The following is a 7874-nucleotide window of genomic DNA, read 5'->3' on the forward strand; positions in this document are numbered from 1 at the left end:
CCCTGCCTTTCCCTACGTTTTCAGAAAAACGTGGCGGCCGTGGCCTCCCCAAAAACCGTACGAACTAAAAACACGCACGGTGGGTTGTGACCAACGCTTTAATTACAAAGTTGTTTTTTTCTTTTCATAGAGACGCAAAAACAAACAATATTTTCTAAATTTTAAGTATCGATACACATAAATAGGATATTTATTTGTTTTACCGTAATATGGAAGAAGATAAAAAAAAAAATATTTTGTTGAGAAGCAGAAGTATTGGGCGTCAACCAACTGTATTCTTGGCTAGATTCATGGTGGATTCATGTATTTCATGTGCTTTTGGCATTATTTTCATTTGCAAACAATGACAGTCAAGATCAAATGTCCACACCTTTTTACACGTTATTAAAGCTCTCACTCGGACACAAACTACATAATGAACAAAGATTTGCTCAATTTGAAAAGATATATACGGAAGCGTTAAAGTGCCATTCTACTTGACGACATGACGAGATATTTCATCTTGTCAAGTCGACTTAATATCCATATCATGTCGACATGTAAAGATATTTAACCTACCATGTCGACTTATCAACTTTTATTAGTCGACATGGCGAAATAAATTATCTTGCCAAGTCGACTTCACAAAAACTTCATGTCGTCATGGCGACATAAGGTATCTTACCAAGTCGACTTCTAAAAAAATACATGTCGTCATGGCGACATATATTATCTAACCAAGTCGACTACCCAAAAAGTAATGTCGACATGGCGAAATAAATTATCTTGCCAAGTCGACTTCACAAAGAGTTAATGTCGTCATGGCGACATGTATTATCTTGCCAAGTCGACTTCACAAAAAAGTTCATCTCGTAATAGCGACATAAATTATCTCACCAAGTCGACTTCCCAAAAAGTATATGTCGTCATGGCGAGATATGAAGTGTGACGACTATTTCATGCAGCGCGCGTATATGGCAGGCCCTTTGTGTAAAAACCAGATAAACTCTGTTTTTCTCAGATAAACTCAGTTTATCAGAAAAACTGTGTTTATCAATGATAAACTGATTTGATAAACTGAGTTTATCAACTGATAAACTGAGTTTCTCTGATAATAATAATAATATAGAGTATTTGTAATGCGCCAACTCCACATGAATAATGTGTTCGAGGCGCATGGAGAAGAAAAGATATACGTACACAAAAATACACACAAAAATGAACAACGACAATGTGAAAATAAAACTAAATCTACTGAAAAGCCGCTTTGAACAAATGAGTTTTAAGGGCATGTTTTAAGCAATCTACACTTGAAATATAACGAATATGTTGTGGCAATTGATTCCATATGTGAGGTCCAGCGTGTGCAAATGACCGATCCCCCATGATTTCTTAGTTTTCGGAACAACAAGCAATTGAGAATCGGAAGATCTTAAGCGTCTGGGAGGATTATAAGGCATTAACAAATTAATATTGTACTCTGGGGCAGATCCATGTATACAGTGAAAAACAAGCAATAATAATTTAAATACAATACGGGATTCAACAGGTAACCAATGTAGTGAAGACAAAACAGGAGTAATGTGAGAAGTACGTCTGGTAAGGGTAACAATACGGGCTGCTGCATTTTGTAATTTTTGTAACCGTGAGAGTTGAGATTGTGGCAGCTGAAACAAAAGTGCATTACCAAAGTCCAGTCGAGACGATATGAGGGCATGAACTATTTTTTCTGTGGCCGAGCGGGTTAAATACTTGCGAATAATGCCTAAATTACGTAGTTGATACCTGACAGATTTACAAACAGCCGGGATCTGAACTGACATGGACATTGTAGAATCAAATAAAACTCCAAGATTTCTACATGATATAGATGGAGTGATAACATCACCATCAACCTTAATAGAGGAAAGGCTGACCCTGTCTAATAGAGTTTTAGAACCGATAAACAACAGCTCTGATTTCTCTTGATTTAATTTCAAGGAATTAGAGCTCATCCATTTCTTGATATCATGAACACAAGCTTCAAGTTTTGTGATGGTATCAATGACATTGGTTTGGTTAGGTAGGAATGATGTATACAGTTGGATATCGTCTGCATAACAATGGTAATTAAAAGAGTGACATTGTAAAATCTGTTTTAGACCACTTAAGTAAATTGAGAAAAGTGTTGGGCCTCCAACAGATCCTTGCGGAACACCACTTACCAACGCAGCAGGATCAGACTTTGAATCATTAACACAAACAATTTGAGACCTTTCAAATAAGTATGACTTAAACCATTCAAGAGCTTTTCCATCTACACCAAGTGATTTCAAAGTATTTAACATAATTATATGATTGACAGTATCAAATGCGGAAGATAGATCAAGTAGTAACAGAACAGTTATTCTCCCATAAACTCTGTTTATCTGTTGATAAACTGTGTTTATCATTGATACACACAGTTTTTCTGATAAACTGAGTTTATCTGGTTTTTACACAAAGGGCTTGCCATATACGCGCGCTGCATGAAATAGTCGTCACACTACATATCTCGCCATGACGACATATACTTTTTGGGAAGTCGACTTGGTGAGATAATTTATGTCGCTATTACGAGATAAACTTTTTTGTGAAGTCGACTTGGCAAGATAATACATGTCGCCATGTCGACATTAACTTTTTGTGAAGTCGACTTGGCAAGATAATTTATTTCGCCATGTCGACATTACTTTTTGGGTAGTCGACTTGGTTAGATAATATATGTCGCTATGACGACATGTATTTTTTTAGAAGTCGACTTGGTAAGATAACTTATGTCGCCATGACGACATGAAGTTTTTGTGAAGTCGACTTGGCAAGATAATTTATTTCGCCATGTCGACTAATAAAAGTTGATAAGTCGACATGGTAGGTTAAATATCTTTACATGTCGACATGATATGGATATTAAGTCGACTTGACAAGATGAAATATCTCGTCATGTCGTCAAGTAGAATGGCACTTTAACGCTTCCGTAGATATACTTCTTTTACTGAATGCTATAAATGAATTCATATTAGAAATGTTTGGTAATAAATTTGAACCTAAAATGCACATTTGCAATTTCATATCTATATGCTTTGGACCTTTTTTTTTAGGGTGGGTGGGTGGGTGGCTGTGAGTAATTCTGTATGAGGGTGAGGTGTGCAGGTATGTGATCATGTTTCATACATCATCATGATATCCTGCAGACTTGATGGAGTGGACTTTGGACCTAACATTCAAGCGCACAGAGAATGTGAGATGTACACAATATGGGCTGTTCACACACAAAGCATAATCACACTTAAAAAGTAATTTGTGTATAAAATCAACTTAACAAAAACTTACCTGGCATTCTACGGGCTAACTCAGTATGAAAAACAAAGAATATCATATCAACACAGGAATAAGGCTGTGTTAGTGAAATGGAATGTGATAGTTCTCAGACTCAGAACACAACAGAATTATGAGTGAAATTAATCATAAAGGAAAACAGAAATCAAGCACAATTATAAATTACCTGACAAAAAGAGTATAAGCATAAATATTCACTGGTTCTACCGACCATAAAAGGCATTCATTTGCCCCTCTCTCTCTCTCTCTCTCTCTCTCATTTTTTAAAATTTTATATCTCTCTCTTTATCTCTTTTCTCTCTCTCTCTCTCTCTTTATATATATATATATATATATATATATATATATATATACAAATTTACTGTGAAAAGAAATGAGAGAATAATGGTTGCAGAGCCTTAATTAAGCTTCCTATTGCTGTCCTTTGATGTTAATTATCTAATCTTGATTCTATCATTTTGTATTTCCACAAGAGTGGTTGTAAAACATTACTTATTCCACATGTGTACAGGTAAATAATTAATAATAATAATAATTACAGTGCTTATATAGCGCCTAACACTTACTTTGTCAGAAGTCTCTAAGCGCTCTACAATAATGCAGCATAATTACCCTGGCTTTAGCAGTGCAGCTGTTACGCGCGCTGCGTTTCAAGGAATAAATTCCTACCAGGTACCAATTTACTTCACCTGGGTGGAGTGTGGCAAATCAGGAATCAAATACATTTCCAGTGCTTTATTCATTTCATTTCATTTTCTTTACTTGATTCCATATTCCTACAAAGTGTGAATTGACCTGATGTGTCATGTACCTCCCAGGGTACTGAATTTTGGAACCAGTCCAGCTTTCGTTGATTGGATGCTACTTATATTCTCCATTGTCAAGAGTAATGTTGACATATCCCTCCCAGGGTACTGAATTTTGGAACCAGTCCAGCTTCCGTTGATTGGATGCTACTTATATTCTCCATTGTCAAGAGTAATGTTGACATATCCCTCCCCTAGCTGGTACTGAACGTTTGAACCAGTCCAGCTTTCGTTGATTGGATGCTACTTATATTCTCCATTGTCAAGAGTAATGTTGACATATCCCTCCCCTAGCTGGTACTGAACGTTTGAACCAGTCCAGCTTTCGTTGATTGGATGCTACTTATATTCTCCATTGTCAAGAGTAATGTTGATATATCCCTCCCCTAGCTGGTACTGAACGTTTGAACCAGTCCAGCTTTCGTTGATTGGATGCTACTTATATTCTCCATTGTCAAGAGTAATGTTGACATATACCTCCTCGCGGGTACTGTTTATTCTTCATTGTCAAGAGGAAATTTGGATTGCGCAGTATCAGCTTTGTGGGTTGTTTTCATTGCAGCTGCACTTCCTTGTTTTACAGGCTGCGTTTTTTAAGCAATCTGCAAGCATAAGATTTAGGTAAGTGTATAATTTGTTTATAGATATTCTCTAGAAAGTAATGATGTACGTAATGTAATTTGATTGAAAGTGGCAATCGCAACATGAGTGATTGCTTTATTTAAGTATATTTTGAGCAATCTGAAAATCTGATATTATATAACTAATACTACCTACTCACACAGAAGTATGTATCAAACTAAAGTCAGAGTATATCTGCTCTGAACTTAAAGCATCTACATGTACCAGCTCCCGTACATCCATTTTTTCTCTGGGCTTTACTATTTTTGTTTAATCTCAAAAACATATATGGAGGTGTCATGGTATGTTGGTTAACTCCCTTGAATCTGAATCCAAGGGTTAATGGTTTGAATCCCAGTCTGGCACTATAACCCCATTTGGCAAGATATTTGACACTCTCCACCCAGTGACCCAGATGTAAATGGGTATCTGCATGGCTTAAAGGTAATTGCACAGCTCCAGGAAGAACAGCACTGATGCTAATGAGATTGGGTTTTGAACTTTTGATAGGGCTTTAGGTTTTATATCTTGGGTTGGTTAGGCTAATAGGTAAAGTGTTGGGTTCAAAGTGGAAGTTAGTATTAAAATTAGCAAGAGCTAGTGACCATCATGGAGCAGCTATCACCACAATTTATGTCGAAATGAAATGAGGGGCCCGTATTTGTAGTGGTGGTTATTTTACCTGACTGCTAAGAAAGCATACATGCTTGTTAGTAATTGCAACCAGACAGCTGACGGCTTTAGGTCCTCTCCGAGGGACCTGGTAATGAGGATTAATGCCTAACCAAAGGGCACTATAGGGCATCGACTTGGTTTCGAACCCGGGTCACCAGATTCAAGACCACTGCTCTACCGACTGAGCTATCGTACCTCCATATGTTGTATGTCATACAATCCACCTACTCTTTTTTTCTTCTAGCACCTCCAGGCAGTGGATTTGACATTTCGTGCATCTAAAACTACACCAATGGCCATTTCTACACCACATCTGACTCCTACATGGAGATATACAGTCTGCAGGATATTGCTGTTTGATCAAAGTGAAATGGAGCTCGGTAATTAAGAAGGGAATAAGTCAGTCCTGGTTGACGGATCAACTCTTGCTGTATGTCTAATCGTCCAATCTGATGATTTTTACACACTGACAATCTTCATTTGACGAATCCATCAGGAACAAAAGCTGGAACACAATACAGTAGATTACGGCTTCAAGCCTACAATGACTGCATGATTCATGCCTGTGTATATGTGACAGAACAAGCCGATGTATGTGTTAGCCGAAAATTAGATTGCACTTTTACACATTTTGAACAACTGGCTGGCTTTTAGCCAAGTCGTTTTCATCTGAAATTTTTTGAACGACTTGGATGTCAAAGGTGGAGCAGTATCATTTGTGAATGAGATAGAATACTAGCTGACGATCACTTTCTCCTAGTTACAGTTCAAAGTAACAATCTTTTACTCCACATTTTGGGAAGAATCTCTACGGCCGGTATTCTACCATAAATCACAATGGTTGAAGTTTTGTTTTATTCCTTGACTGGTGGATTTAAAATTCCAAAATGGTTTGTCTTTTTCATTCTCATGAATCTAGGTGGAAGTAAATCCACAACATTAAATAAAATACAAGGGCAAGAAGCTAACTTGATTTTCCCATACCCATGTGACAGTACAGAAGTCACTTTACGGCATTCCCTCAGCGCCCCATTTTATCGCTCGACAGACGGGTCAGCGCTGTCATTGCCTCGAGTTCAGGTCAATAGATTCCAAGTGCAGAATAGAAACAAAAATGGAAACTGCTCTCTGGATCTTACAATAACTAATCTAATGAGAAATGATGCAGGGAAATACATCTCATCGGTTTACAAGGATGGGCAGTCAATTATTGTTGATCACACAACAAGAGTCGAACTGCAAATAGACTATCCTCCTGGTAAGGCATCATGTGATGTGAGTGAAGGAAAGGGTGGAGACTGGGTTTTAATAGACTGTACAGCTAATGTTGGGAGTCTATCAGGAAAGATTGAATGCTATCAGGGTGGTGTATGGATGCCTTCCCTAACTGACCCCAGTGAATCTGTCACTTTATTAACACAGACCATTCTCATCAGAAAATCTCTGCCAGTATTTTGTTGTTCTTCTTTTTTGGATGAATACAAAGAAAGATGTGAATGTAAGGATACTGGTCTGTATATAGCTGATGATGATAGCAATGACCCTTGCCCTCCTTTAGAAATTACAACAATGCCTCCTCTTTCCACTCTCACAGAAAACAATCAAAGTGATTACTATTCCAATATGACGTCCTCCATTCCAATTAATATGGAAACATGCAACTTTGATAGCATTCAGTTTATAATTTCCGTTACTATTGAATCCATAGTGCTAGTCTTGATTTTTGTTATGGTGTATAAAATGATAAAAAGGGTGAGAAATGCTGAATGTAGACAATATATTCCTCTTACTTTGTGTTGTTGGCCCAAATCTTCCAATAATGGAAACGATTTGATTGAAATTAAACCAGTTTATTAGTTTACCACAGGTTTGATAATTTAGTTACTACAATTACTACCGAACTCATGCCTGTGTATGTCTTTGAATGTCAGAGAACCAGCCGATGTATGAATGCTAGCTTAATAATTGATTGCATTTACGCTTGCATTTTGAATAACTAGCTAGCTTTTAGCCACACCATTTCCATCTGGAATTTTTTTATTGAGTTGGATGTCAAAGGTGTAACATATTACTGTTTGTGAAATACAGTGTGAGTCAAAAAAAGTTTACACCTAGAAAATTGCTAATTATTTGTAAAATAATCTATTAACAGTACATTATTATACATCTTATGAAAGAGTGTTTTATCCCAAATCATCTTGTACCATTTTTGTGTGATATGTGTTAACGCTGGGATGATCAGGAGGCATTGTTTGCGAGAGTGCAAAAATCGACTTGCGCCAAGGTTGCTTATGTGATGTATGAATAAAACAATTGGGATTTGGGTATTAATTCGATCTTTGCAGATCTAAATAACATCCCTAACAAATTTAATAATGCCACACATATCAAATATCGAATATCAAATATCAACGAACTTTTGTGCGCGCGTGTGTG

The 7874-nt window shown here is 37.0% G+C and overlaps 1 long non-coding RNA gene across 1 annotated transcript; it reads left to right on the top strand.

Moving 5' to 3' along the window:
* The first annotated feature begins 4526 nt into the window (after window positions 1–4526).
* On the top strand, window positions 4527–7582 carry LOC105441136. Its single transcript, XR_971926.2, has 2 exons — window positions 4527–4763; window positions 5692–7582. It is a non-coding gene; the product is annotated as an uncharacterized LOC105441136 (long non-coding RNA).
* The last annotated feature ends 292 nt before the right edge of the window (window positions 7583–7874 follow it).

Source organism: Strongylocentrotus purpuratus, unplaced genomic scaffold, assembly GCF_000002235.5.
Source record: "Strongylocentrotus purpuratus isolate Spur 01 unplaced genomic scaffold, Spur_5.0 spur5_scaffold_14, whole genome shotgun sequence".
Classification (NCBI taxonomy): domain Eukaryota; kingdom Metazoa; phylum Echinodermata; class Echinoidea; order Camarodonta; family Strongylocentrotidae; genus Strongylocentrotus; species Strongylocentrotus purpuratus.